The 15,099-nt window shown below is 38.4% G+C and overlaps 1 pseudogene; it reads left to right on the forward strand.

Moving 5' to 3' along the window:
* LOC134738346 (neurofibromin-like) overlaps positions 1-15,099 on the forward strand; it is a 57,631-nt pseudogene that overhangs the window by 19,539 nt on the left and 22,993 nt on the right.

Consider the following 15,099-nt stretch of genomic DNA (forward strand, 5'->3'; position numbering starts at 1 on the left):
GGCACAAGACAGGGATGCCCTCTCTCGCCACTTCTATTCAACATAGTGTTGGAAGTTCTGGCCAGGGCAATTAGGCAGGAGAAGGAAATCAAGGGTATTCAGTTAGGAAAAGAGGAAGTCAAATTGTCCCTGTTTGCAGATGACATGATAGTATATCTAGAAAACCCCATTGTCTCAGCCCAAAATCTCCTTAAGCTGATAAGCAACTTCAGCAAAGTCTCAGGATACAAAATCAATGTGCAAAAATCACAAGCATTCTTATACATCAATAACAGACAAACAGAGAGCCAAATCATGAGTGAACTCCCATTCACAATTGCTTCAAAGAGAATAAAATACCTAGGAATCCAACTTATAAGGGATGTGAAAGACCTCTTCAAGGAGAACTACAAACCACTGCTCAAGGAAATAAAAGAGGATACAAACAAATGGAAGAACATTCCATGCTCATGGGTAGGAAGAATCAATATCATGAAAATGGCCATCCTTCCCAAGGTAATTTACAGATTCAATGCCATCCCCATCAAGCTACCAATGACTTTCTTCACAGAATTGGAAAAAACTACTTTAAAGTTCATATGGAACCAAAAAAGAGCCTGCATCGCCAAGTCAATCCTAAGCCAAAAGAACAAAGCTGGAGGCATCACACTACCTGACTTCAAACTATACTACAAGGCTACAGTAACCAAAACAGCATGGTACTGGTACCAAAACAGAGATATAGATCAATGGAACAGAACAGAGCCCTCAGAAATAATGCCACATATCTACAAGTATCTGATCTTTGACAAACGTGACAAAAACAAGAAATGGGGAAAGGATTCCCTATTTAATAAATGGTGCTGGGAAAACTGGCTAGCCATATGTAGAAAGCTGAAACTGGATCCCTTCCTTACACCTTATACAAAAATCAATTCAAGATGGATTAAAGACTTAAATGTTAGACCTAAAACCATAAAAACCCTAGAAGAAAACCTAGGCATTACCATTCAGGACATGGGCATGGGCAAGGACTTCATGTCTAAAACACCAAAAGCAATGGCAACAAAAGCCAAAATTGACAAATGGGATCTCATTAAACTCAAGAGCTTCTGCACAGCAAAGGAAACTACCATCAGAGTGAACAGGCAACCTACAAAATGGGAGAAAATTTTCGCAACCTACTCATCTGACAAAGGGCTAATATCCAGAATCTACAATGAACTCCAACAAATTTACAAGAAAAAAACAACCCCATCAAAAAGTGGGCAAAGGACATGAACAGACACTTCTCAAAAGAAGACATTTATGCAGCCAAAAAACACATGAAAAAATGCTCACCATCACTGGCCATCAGAGAAATGCAAATCAAAACCACAATGAGATACCATCTCACACCAGTTAGAATGGCAATCATTAAAAAGTCAGGAAACAACAGGTGCTGGAGAGGATGTGGAGAAATAGGAACACTTTTACACTGTTGGTGGGACTGTAAACTAGTTCAACCCTTGTGGAAGTCAGTGTGGCGATTCCTCAGGGATCTAGAACTAGAAATTCCATTCGACCCAGCCATCCCATTTCTGGGTATATACCCAAAGGACTATAAATCATGCTGCTATAAAGACACATGCACACGTATGTTTATTGCGGCATTATTCACAATAGCAAAGACTTGGAACCAGCCCAAATGTCCAACAATGATAGACTGGATTAAGAAAATGTGGCACATATACACCATGGAATACTATGCAGCCATAAAAAATGATGAGTTCGTGTCCTTTGTAGGGACATGGATGAAATTGGAAATCATTATTCTCAGTAAACTATCGCAAGAACAAAAAACCAAACACCGCATATTCTCACTCATAGGTGGGAATTGAACAATGAGAACACATGGACACAGGAAGGGGAACATCACACTTCGGGGACTGTTGTGGGGTGGGGGGAGGGGGGAGGGATAGCATTGGGAGATATACCTAATGCTAGATGACGAGTTGGTGGGTGCAGCGCACCAGCATGGCACATGTATACATATGTAACTTACCTGCACATTGGGCACATGTACCATAAAACCTAAAGTATAATAATAATAATAATAATAATAATAATAAAAGAAAAAAAATAAAAATAAAAAGGAAACATACAAAAAAAAAAAATAAAATAAAATAAAATAAAAAGACAATATTGGTGTTTTAGATTATAAGAATACAATTTTGATCATAATCATTTACTGTTCTTTGTCACGAAGAACTACTGATCTGTCTTTGTAAGCCTACAAACCTGATCATCAAGAGCTCTGCATCACTATTGATTAAGCGACCCAGTTCATTTGCTGGAAGATTGGCTGCCTGTTAGTCCAGAAAAAGATCCTTTTTCTAGTGACTATCATTGCAAAGTGAAACAGGAAGAGTGGAAAGGTAGAGTCTGTAGGCTGGCATGCGACGCACCATGAAACTCATCATGAAAAGGACGTGTGTCATTAATCACGGCCGCATTGATCATGGCCCCACTCTCTAGGGAAGAAGCCAGTTTTTTCCCTTCCCTGAGCGATACCATAACTGAGCCTCCATCAGTATCTTCAGCCTTCCTTTGGAGGAGGATGAACTCGACCTCGATGGTAAGTGATTGATGGTTGACTTAAGGGAAATTGGCTGGCCGGAGAGATGTCCTTCCTCTCTCACTGCTTCCTCATGGAAATGTTAATGAAGATTAACCGAATTAATATATGTAAATAATACCTGGAACTTAGTAAATCTCAGAAAATTTTAGTCACTATTACTGATCCTGTGGACCTCAAGTATCAAGCAATGTGACTACAATCAGTAGTGAACTAGCCTTTCTGTAGGCATATTCTTTTGTTTCTCTTGGGTAAATACCTGGTAGTGGAATGCCTAGTGCATATGGTAAGTGCATGCTCAACTTTTTAATACACTGCCAAGTTGTTTCCCAAAGTGGTTGAACCATTTTCCATTTTCAGCTGCAGTGTATGAGAGTTTCAGTTGCTCTATATCTTGACCAGCTTTGGTATGGTCCGTCTTTAATTTTAGCTATTCTGATACATATGCGGTGCTATATCATTATATATATCCCTTACTGGCTACTGATGTAGAGAATCTTTCCTTTTTTTTTTTTTTTTTTTGAGACTGAGTCTTGTTCTGTCGCCCAGGCTGGAGTGCTGCGGCGCGATCTCCGCTCACTGCAAGCTCCGCCTCCCAGGTTCAAGCGATTCTCCTGCCTCAGCCTCCCAAGTAGCTGGGAGTACAGGCACCTGCCACAATGCTCAGCTAATTTTTTGTATTTTTAGTAGAGATGGGGTTTCACCATGTTCGCCAGGCTGGTCTCGAACTCCTGAGCTCAGGTGATCACCCGCCTTGGCCTCCCAAAGTGCTGGGATTACAGGCGTGAGCCACGGCACCCAATCTAGAGCATCTTTTCTTGTGCTTGCTTCTGTCTCTATGTCTTCTTTGGTGAAGCATCTGTTTCAACCATTGCCCATTGTTTATTAGGGTGATTTATCATCTTACTATTGAACAGTAAGAGCTCTTGTATATTTTGGTTACAGATCTTTTGTTGGATGTGTGTTTTGCAAGTGTTTTCTTCCAGGTGAGTACTGCCACTTCATTGCATTAACAATGATGTTGAAATAGGAAAATGTATATTTTGGGGGAGTCAAGTACTCTTCTCAAATCTGCCTGAATGGATTTATCCTTTAGGCCTCTTTTGTGGCAAGACAAATTCATAGTTGAGAAATTTATATGGGAGGAATAAAAAAAGTAACTGTACTACTATCTAATATTGAGCACCAGTATTAGTGCAATTATTTAATAATATAGCTTCGTTAGTATGACATTAGTGAAAAATAATTATGAAATCTTTAGTATGTTTATCTTCTTCCATAAAATAAATTCATGGCCAGTGGGGTGGCTCACGCCTGTAGTCCCAGCACTTTCGGAGGCTGAGGTGGGCGGATCACGAGGTCAGGAGTTCGAGACCAGCCTGGCCAACGTGGTGAAACCCCATCTCTACTAAAAATACAAAAGTTAGCTGGGCCTGGTGGTGGGTGCCTGTAATCCCAGCTGCTCGGGAGGCTGAGGCAGGAGAATCACTTGAGCTTGGGAGGCGGAGGTTGAAGTGAGCTGAGATCGTGCCACTGTACTCCATCTTGGGCAACAGAGCAAGACTCTATCTCAAAAAAATATATTAATTAATTTAAAAAATAAATTCATCAAATAACGACAATCACGAGAGTGACTACAAAAGATGGGCGTGTCCTCAGAGTCTGGCCTCAGTGAGTTTGGAGTGGTGCATACCAGGAGCAGCAGAGGTTCCAGGGAGAACTGTAGACAGGAAACAAACCACCATGAAGGAGAGTCAGTGGCAATAATCTTTACCAGTGAAGAACTGTAGAGTCGTATTTCAAGAATGAAGGTGAGAGCCGGGTGCGGTGGCTCATGCCTGTAATCCTAGCATTTGAGAGGCCAAGGCAGGCAGATCACCTGAGGTCAGGAGTTCGAGACCAGCCTGGCCAACACGGTGAAACCCTGTGTCTACTAAAAATACAAAAATTAGCCGGGCGTGGTGGCAGGTGCCTCTAATCCCAGCTACTTGGGAGGCAGAGGCAGGAGAATCACTTGAGCCTGGGAGGCGGAGGTTGCAGTGAGCCGAGGTCACGCCACTGCACTCCAGCCTGGTGACAGAGTGAGACTCTGTCTCAAAAATAAATAAATAAATAAAATTGAGGTAGTCATTTACAGAAAAATATAATCTTTAAGACTTAAGAGCATTTAAGACCACCACAGTTTCAATAAAGAGATGTTAATAGAGAAGGTTAGCAAGAAAGGAAAAGATTAAGGAGTGCAGTTATGAATAGTTAGAATCTAGTAGCTAGTAAGCAGATGACACATCTGAAACTCTAATCATGTATTTGCAACAATAAGAAAGCTGTATGTAAAACAACTTCTGTTTGTGGTTGGTGGAATTAAAGAAAATAAGACAGAATAAGTCTAAGCGAACAACTGAAAATAAATACAAAAATGAGGTGATCAGAGTGAGGGCATTCTACAGTGCTTGCATTATTTTGTGGAGGGAGTTAAAATCAGCTTAATTTTAGGCTTTGTTAAGTTGTAATGCAAAATGCAGTGTAAAATTTCAAGGAAGACAACGAAAAGAATAGTAAAGATTCCAAACCAATAGAGGTTTAATTTCCAAACCAATCAAAGGAGAAAAGATGGAATTGGTGGGTGAGGGTAGAAGGATTTAAATTATTCAAAAGAGACTGGGAAGAGTGGTTCACACCTGTATTCCCAGCAATTTGGGAGGCCGAGGCAGGTGGATCACCTGAGGTCAGGAGTTCAAGACCAGCCTGGCCAACATGGTGAAACTCCTTCTATTCTAAAAATACAAAGAAAAAAATTAGCTGGGCGTAGTGGCTTATACCTGTTGTCCCAGCTACTCAGGAGGCTGAGGCACAAGAATCACTTGAATCCGGGAGGCAGAGGTTGCAGTAAGCTGAAATCATGCCGCTGTACTCCAGCCTGGGGAACAGAGTGAGACTCAGTCTCAATAAATAAATAAGTACATTCAAAAGAAAAGCAGGAAGAGAGAGGGAAAAAAACTAGATAAAATAGACAAGTAGAAAGCATAAAATAAAGTGAAAGGATAAGGATATAGAAGATTTGAATAGATTATTTCCCACTTTGATTTTAATGGACATATATAGCGATTAGAGAATATTATGCAGCCATTTCAATTGCATATGTAATAGTTACCACTTTACTTGGCATAAAGCCAGTTTTAATAAATTTCAAAGAATTAGTAACAAAAATAATTGAGAAAAACTTCCAGACACTGGAAAAGGATAATGTGCTTTTATTATAAAATTTCATGTTATGTTGAAATGGATAAATGGAAAACAACGAAAACAAAAAGCATACCCAGAAACATGAAGGTCACATTTTATATCACCAGAATGATATAAACTGATTTGCTTCAAAGGAATGAGAGGGACTTTGATTTGATCAGGGTGGTGATACCAGAAGCAAAAAGAAGTGCAGAAATCAATAGTGAGTTCTCATAGAAAAGAACATTGGAAATAGAAATTTACAGTCAGCCAAACTATCACTGAAACTAACATAAGACAGAATTTATTCAGAAGTATATACTACTGACTACCCGTAAACTCTGTGAGGGGAAAAAAACCAAAAATACAAAACTGGAGGATGCACTCCATAAAGAAAAGAAAATGAATTCAAAGAAATGCGTTAAAAATACTAATCAGGCTGGGTGTGGTGGCTCACACCTGTAATCCCAGCACTTTGGGAGGCCGAGGTGGGTGGATCACCTGAGGTCAGGAGTTTGAGACCAGCCTGGCCAACATGGTGAAACCCCGTCTGTACTAAAAATACAAAAATTAGCCAGGCATGGTGGTGTGCATCTGTAATCCCAGCTACTCGGGAGGCTGAGGCAGGAGAATCACTTGAACCCAGGAGGCAGAGGTTATAGTGAGCTGAGATTGTGCCACTGCACTCAAGGCTGGGCCACAGAGTGAGACTGTCTTAAAAAAATAATAATAATAACCAATAATTGGCAAAAACAAAGAAGTAAAAATAATAGTAAAATTTGGTTAAATCTGGATTAGTGCAAATACTTAAATAAATCAGCTACATGAGACATTTCAAATGTTATCAACATAGGGAGTAATATAGGGTGGAGCAGGTGAAGTTTTCTATTGTATTTTATTTTCTAAGTATGGATAGAATTTAGGAATATTAATAGTGTTTTGTACAGTTGAGCTAACAGCTAGTCAGTTACATTTGGATTTTCTACCCACACAGTCACATCTTATGGAGATAATGACAGTTGCTTTTTTGTTTTCATTGAATTATTTTGCTTTTATTCATTTTTTAATTTTCTCCTGTGTACTGATAGGACTTTCAGTGAGCAGAGGGATGACTGAATAGAATGAGAGAGCAGATTTGCCCTAAGCAGTTCCCAACTTGACTTTTCCCTTTAGCTTAGTGATTTTGGGGTCCAAAGATTTATTTTCCTTTCACACAGCATTGTTTACGTTAGCCAAGATTTAGAAGCAGTGTGTCAACAGATGAATGGATAAAGCAAATGTACATATACACCCCCAGGAGTACTTTTCACTTATAAAGAATAAGATCCTGTTATTTGCAACAACGTGGATGGAACTGGAGATCATGTGGTAAGACAAATAAGCCAGACACATAAAGACAAAATTTTTTATTACAAGAATATTCTGAGTATTTCGTGGTTCTGTCTGCATTATAGGATTGTTTTTCCTGTTTCTGTGAAGAGTATCATTGATGTTTTGATAGGGTTGCATTAAGTCTGTAGATTGCATTGGTTAATATAGACACTAAAAATACTGATTCTTATTCATGAACGTAAAATACATATTTTTGTCTTTTTAAATTTCTTGCATCCATGTTTTATAGTATTCATTGTAGAGATCTTTAACGTCTTTGGTTAATTCCTAGGTATTTAATTTTAATTTGAGGCTATCGTAAATGGGACCACTCTCTTGATTTGTTTTTCACATTGTTCACTGTCGGCATATAGAAATGCTGCTAACTTTTTAATCCTATATCTTGACTAAAATTGTGAGTTCTAATAGTGTTTTAGTGAATTAGGATTTTCCAAATATAAGACCACATCATCTGCAAACAAACATAATTTGACTTCTTCCTTTCCAATTTGGTTGCCCTTTATTTTTTCTCTTGCTAATTGCTCTAGCTGCCAGGTGTTGAATAACAGTAGTGAAAGTGTGCATCCCTGTCATGTTCTCAATCTTAGAGGAAAAGCTTTTCATTTTTCCCCATTTAGTATCATACAATATGTGATACATATATCTATATATAGCTTTTATATGCTGAGGTATGTTTCTTCTATAGTTTTGAGGGTTTCTTTCATGAGGGGATATTAAATTTTGTCAAATGATTTTCAGGATCAATTAAAATGATCATGTGGTTTTTGTTCTTTTGTTGATATGGTATATTACATTAATTGATTTGCATATGTTGAAGTATCTTTGCATCCATGAGATAAATCCTACTTGATCATGAGGAATAATAAACTTTTAATCTGTTGCTGAATTTTACTTGCCAGTATTTTTATGAGAAATTTTGCATCTATTGCTGATATTGGCCTATAGATTTTTTTGAAATGCATTTGTCTGATTTTAGTATGAGAGTAACGCTTGCCTTACAGAACGAGGTTGGAAGTATTTCCTCCTCCTCTGTTTTGAAATAGTTTAAGTGGGATTGCTATTAGTTTTATACATGTTTGGTCAAATTCAGTGAAACCATCAGATTTCAGGCTTTTCTTTGATGGGAGGCTTGGTATTATGGATCTCATCACGTCTTGTTTGTGTATTCAGGTTGTGGATTTCTTAATAATTCAATCTTCTTAGGTTCTATGTGTCTAGAAATTTATCCATTTGTTCTAGATTTTCCAATTTATGGCATCTATCTGCTCATAGTACCCACTAATGATCTTTTGAATTCCTGCAGTATAAGTTGTAGAGTTGAAATGTCTCCTTTTTCATCTTTGATATTATTTGAGTCTTTTCCTTTTATTCTTTTATTTATTTATTTATTTGAGATGGAGTCTTGCTCTGTTGCCCTGGCTGGAGTGCAGTGGCTCGATCTCAGCTTACTGCAACCTCCGCCTCCCGAGTTCAAGCAGTTCTACCTGCCTCAGCCTCCTGAGTAGGTGAGATTACAGGCGCCCACCACCACGCCTGGCTAATTTTTGTGTTTTTTAGTAGAGACGGGGTTTCGCCATGTTGGCCAGGCTGATCTTGAACTCCTGACCTCAGGTGATCCAGCCGCCCGCCTCAGCCTCCTAAAGTGCTGGGATTACAGGCATGAGCCACTGCCTGCTGAGTTTTTTTTTTTTTTTTTTCTTAGTCTGAGTAAAGGTCTGTCAGGTTTCTTTTTTTTTTTTTTTCCCAGAAAACAACTTTGCATTTTATTGACCTTTTGTATTTTATTTCAAATTCATTTATTTCTGCTTTGATCTTTATTATTTCTTTTCTTCTAATTTTTGGTTTGGTTTGCTCTTGTTTTTCTAGCTCTCTAAGATACATCATTAGGTTTTTTTTAAAAAAGTGTCAATTGTTTTGGAAATACAGGTGGTTTTTCATGACATGGATAAGTTCTTTAGTGTGTTTTCTGAGATTTTAGTGCACTTGTCACCTGAGCAGTGTACATGGTACTTAATATGTAGTTTTTTATCCCTCACCCGCCTCCCAGCCTTCCCCCTCAAGTCCCCAAAGTCTTTTACATTATTCTTATGCCTTTGCATCCTCATAGATTAGCTCCCACTTATATGTAAGAACATACGATATCTAGTTTTCCATTTCTGAGTTATTTCACTTAGAATAATGACCTTCAGCTCCATCCAAGTTGCTGCAAATGACATTATTTTGTTAAGTGTTCCCATTTCACCACATCCAATGCCAACATCTATTGTTTTCTTGACTTTTGAATTATGGCCATTTTTGTAGGAGTTATTTGATATCTAACTGTGGTTTTCATTTGTATTTCCTTGATTATTGATGTTGAGCATTTTTAGGTTATTATTAGCTGTTTGTATATCTTCTTTTGAAAAAATATATATTCATTTTCTTTGCCTACTTTTTGATGGAATTATTATTTTGCTAATTTCTTTGAGTTCCTTATAGATTCTGGATACTAGCTGTTTGTCAGATGTGTAGTTTGCAAATATATTCTGCTACTCTGTGGGTTGTCTGTGTACTCTGCTGCTTATTTCCTTTACTGTGCAGAAGCTTTTTAGTTAAATTAGGTCCCATTTATTTATGTTTGTTTTTGTTGCATTTGCTTTTGGGGTCTTAGTCATGAATTCTTTGCCTAAATCAATGTTGAGAAGAGTTTTTTTTCATATGTTATCATTTAGAATTCATATGCTTTCAGGCCTTAGATTGAAATATTTGATCCATCTTGAATTGATTTTTGTATAAGGTCAGAGATGGGGATCCAGTTTTATTCTTCTACATGTGGCTTGCCAGTTTTCCTAGCACAATTTATTGAATAGGGTGTTCTTTCCCCAATTTGTGTCTTTACATGCCTTGTTGATGATTAGTTTAGTTGCCTGTGTTTGGCTTAATTTCTGGATTCTGTATTATGCTTCATTGGTCTGTATGTAAATTTTAATACCAATACCATGTTGTTTTGGTAACTATAGCCTTGTAGTATAATTTGAAGTAGGGTAATGTGATGATCCCATATTTTTTATTTATTTGTTTGGTTAGTATTACTTTGGCTATGTAGGCACTTTTTTGATCCATATTAATTTTAGGGTTTTTTTTTCTAGTTCTGTGAAGAATACTGGTGGTATTTTCATGGAAATTGCATTAAATCAGTCATGAAGTTGTTTATTTGAATTTTTTTATGTAGACACTTTTAGTTATAAACTTTTAGTACTGCTTTTACTGTAAATCCTAAGTTTTCATGTATTTCCATTGTGACATATTGCAGAAATATTTCAATTTATTTATTAATATCCCCATTGACCCACTAGCCTTTCAGGAGCATATTGTTTAAATTCTTTGTGCTTGTATAGTTTCCAAAATTTTTCTTGTTATTGATTTCTAGGTTTTTTTATTGTAGTCAGAAAAGATGCTTGATATTATTTTAATTTTTAAAATGTGTTAAGACTTGTTTTGTGACCTAACATATGGTCTATCCATGAGAATGATTCATGCACTGCAGAGCAAAATGTGTATTCTGAAGCCATTGGATAAAATGTTCTGTAAATATCCATTATGTCCATTTGGTTTATAGTGCAGATTAGGCCTGAGGTTTCTTTGTTGGTTTTCTGTCTGGAAGATTTATCCAATGCTGAAAGTGTGATGTTGCATTCTCCAGGTATTATTATATTGGAGCCTGTCTCTCTCTTTAGCTCTAATAATACTGGCTTAATATATCTGAGTACTTCAGTGTTGGATGCATATGTATGTGACATTCTTACATCCTCATGCTGAAATAACCTCATTATTATTATAGAGTGACCATCTTTGTCTCTTCTTATAGTTTTGTCTTGAAATCTATTTTGTCTGACATAAGTGTAGCAACTACTGCTTTTTTTGTTTGTTTTCTTTGACATGGAATTTTTTAAAATCTTTTTAATCTATGTGTTTATAGGTGAAGTGTGTTTCTTGTAGGCAACAAATCACTGGGTCTTAATTTTTGTATCCATTTAGCCACTCTGCGTCTTTTGATTGGAGAATTTAGTCCATTTACATTCAGTGTTGTTATTGATTATATAAAGACTTACTCTTGCCATTTTGTTATTTGTTTTCTGGTCTTGCTATCAGCAGCAAGAGGGGACCTGAAAGTAGGTAGCTAGCCATCTGTGAGGCTGAGTCTGGGATTTTTATGGGTTTAGAATAGGAGAATGCATGCTGATTGGTTCATGGATGGGCTTGGAAAAAACACCATTCAATTGGTTAAAAGGCATCATTCTCAAAGAACCAATAGAGAGCAGGTTAGACAGGGATGGAAGTTCTCACTCTAGTGCATGAATTCTTTCTGGAACTGGTAGATCAGTTTTCAGGCTTTTTAGACTGTTTCCTTGAAGGTCAAGTTTCACCAATGACCCATCCCTGTCTGCCTAGGAGTTTGTCTTCTGTTGCTATCAGTAGGACTGCAGTGGGTCAGACCTGAAACCAGCACAGCACTTGATCACACCCATGGTGAGCTGTAACCCTACCTGGTACCACCAGTAATTGCTCAAGGTCCTGGGGCTTTATAATCTGTAGGTGGTAAGCCAGCCAGGTTTGTATCCTTTCCTTCAGAGTAGTGAGTTCCCTCAGGTTCTGGGCAAGCCCAGTGGTGCCATCCAGGAGCCAGGGGCTGGAGTCAACAACCTTAGGAGTCTACTTTGTGTTCTATTGTACTGTGATAGAGCTAGCAATTAAACCGTGAAATTCGGTTCTTCCCACTTTTCCCTCCTTACTCAACAGGCAGAGGGGCCTTATCCTATTGCTGCCATCACTGCAGGCCCATGGGGAATACTGCCAGGCTTCCACCAATGTTCTCTTAAGGTTCAAGGCTCTTTAGTTCACTTATAGTGAACGATGCTTGGCCTGGTACTCATCCTTTTGGTCAGTGGTGTCCCTTCTGTCCCAGTGCAGGTCCAGAAGTGCCATCCAAGTGCCAAGGCCTGGAATAAGGGACCCCAAGAGCCCACTTGGTGCTCTTCTCTCTTTGGCCATGCTGGGACCTAAGTTGCAAGATCAAGTTCTCTAGTTTTTCCTCTACCTTTTTCAGTGTCTCCCTGTAGCCACCACAGTTGTGAATGTGCCAAGTCTCACCTGATTCTAGCAAGCCTCAGAGTCTCCATGAAAGCTCACAGCAAACTACCTGGTTATCACTGCAGGTTATTCCAGGCCGAGGGCTCTTTACTTAGCAGTTGATGGGTCTTGTCAGTACCGGATTTCTTCATTCAAGGCAGCAGGTTTCCTTATGGTCCAGTATGTACCTAGAAATTTTAATTAGGAGCTCGTGGCTGAAAAGGGTGTTTCATAACTCTGACTGGTGGCCTTGCTGGTATCCAAAATACAAGACAAAGTCCTGTTTACTCTTTCTGTCTTCTTAAGTAGATGGAAGTGGTCTCTTGAATCTGTGAGCTGTGCAGCCTCAGTTTGGAGGAGGGGTGGTATAAGAACTCTCTTAGCTGCCCCAGCTTGTATCTTAGTAGGTAATATGTCCCCCAAGTCCACTGGCTCTAAGCCCAGTTCAGCATGACATCTCACCTGGGAGTTGCTGTCCCTGTGACCTAGACTGCTTTTAAGTTTGTTTAGGGCCCCAGAGCATTTTAGACTATGGCAGTGAAGCTTGCCAGAACTCAAGTTCCAATCACTGGGAGGGGTGATTCCCCTCTGTCCAGGGCCAGTTGAAACACACCCTCTGTGGGCAGGCATCAGCTGAGTTCATTCCAGTTTTGCTTTCTGCTATGATAGGGCAGCACTGAATTCAATGCTCACAATCCCAGTGCTCTCCCTCTCCCAAGTGTACAGATTCTGTCTACATAGCATGTGACTACTGCCAGGGCATGAGTGAGGAGTGGCATTAGTGATTCAAGACTGTCTTTCCTACCCTGTTTTAGTGCCTCTTTGAGTACTGCAGGGTTAAAACCAGTACTGTGAGTGCTCGCCTTTATTCTTATGAAGGTTTTTGTTTGTTTGTTTTTTAATAGATAGTTGTTATATTGGTGTCCTTGCAGGGGAAATGATCACTGGAGCCTTCTATTTAGCCACCTTGCTCTGTCCTCTGTTGGTTTTCTACTATGGCATTGTGCTCATGTTCTCAGCTTGGTAAAATTTCATATTAGATTTGTAAAGTATATTCAGCTGAATTCAGTATGTAGAATAATTAGTTATTTTTACTACTTTGAGCTATGTATTCTTATTACAACCAAGGCATTTTACCAGAGCAAGGCATAGAAGAGTCATTCAAAAAAGCAACACTGGGAAGATATGGGAGCTGTGACCTTGAAAATTTATGCTTTTGGAAAAACTGGGAAAGTATAGGTGAAGGACAAAAAAAAGTTATAATTTATGTAGCCAATATTTGACAACTTCTCATAACAAAAATTTAACTGTGAAAGGAGATGAAGAACATAGAATATTTCAGAAGAAGCCTCAGTTTCTGCCACCTACTCCTACAGAACCGTGTATTCCTGTGAGTAAATATCAACATCAATTTTTGGAATCTGTCTTTTGTAATAAAAATCAGATAAATTTTAACCATGACTCAAATATTAGTAAACATCAGAATACTCATTTTCTAGAAAACTATTACAAATGTAATGAATGTGAGAAAGTGTTTTATCAATCCTCAAAGTATCCATATTCAAGAAAAGCCTTACAGCCCTAATGAATGTGGTGAAACTTCTGACCCATCCTCAAAACTTACTCAACATCGAAGAACTTATATTGGAGAGAGCTCACAAAGATGTAATAAAAAATGTATAATAGTCTTTAGTCAGTCACATCTGAAGAGACACAAGATTATTAACACTGGAGATAAATCAGTGAAATGTAAAGAATGTGGCAAAGCTTTTACCGGGGCTTACATCTTGGACATCAGAAAATTCATACTGGAGAGAAACCTTACAAATGTGAAAAATGTGACAAAGCCTTTAAGAAGAGCTCACACCTTGCTCAACGTCAGAGAATCCATACTGGAAAGAAACCTTTCAAGTGTAAGGAATGTGGCAAAGCTTTTAACAGAGGCTCATACCTTACTCAACATCAGAGAATCCATACTGGAGAGAAAGCCTTCAAATGTAAAGAATGTGGCAAAGCCTTTAATAGAAGCTCATACATTACTCAGCATCAGAGAATTCATAGTGGAGAGAAACCTTTCAAGCGTCAAAAAATGTGGCAAAACTTTTAACAGAGCTTCACACCTTACTCAACATCAGAGAATCCATACAGGAGAGAAACCTTTCAAATGTAAGGATGTGGCAAAGCCTTTAATAGAAGCTCATACATTACTCAGCATCAGAGAATTCATACTGGAGAGAAACCTTTAAAGTGTCAAAAAATGTGGCAAAGCTTTTAACAGAGCTTCACACCTTACTCAACATCAGAGAATCCATACTGGAGAGAAACACTTCAAATATAAAGAATGTGGCAAAGCCTTTAACAGGGGCTCAAACCTTACTCGACATCAGAGAATCCATACTGGAGAGAAGTCTTTCAAATGTAAAGAATGCGGCAAAGCTTTTATCTAGGGCTCACACCTTACTCAACATCAGAGAATCCACACTGGAGAGAAATTCTTCAAATATAAAGAATGTGGCAAAGCTTTTACCAGGAGCTCACACCTTTCTCAACATCAGGGAATTCATACTGGAGAGAAACCTTTCAAATGTGAAGAATGTGGCAAAGCTTTTAACAGACGCTCAACCCTTACTCAACATCAAATAATTCATACCAGATAGAAACCCTTGAAGTGTAAAGAATGTGCCAAAACCCTAAACTGGTGCTCACACCTTTCTCAACATTAGGAAATTAATACTGGTTAGAAATCCCATATGGGTAATGATTTTTGAAACATCTTGATC

Source organism: Pongo pygmaeus, chromosome 16 (genome assembly GCF_028885625.2).
Source record: "Pongo pygmaeus isolate AG05252 chromosome 16, NHGRI_mPonPyg2-v2.0_pri, whole genome shotgun sequence".
NCBI lineage: Eukaryota > Metazoa > Chordata > Mammalia > Primates > Hominidae > Pongo > Pongo pygmaeus.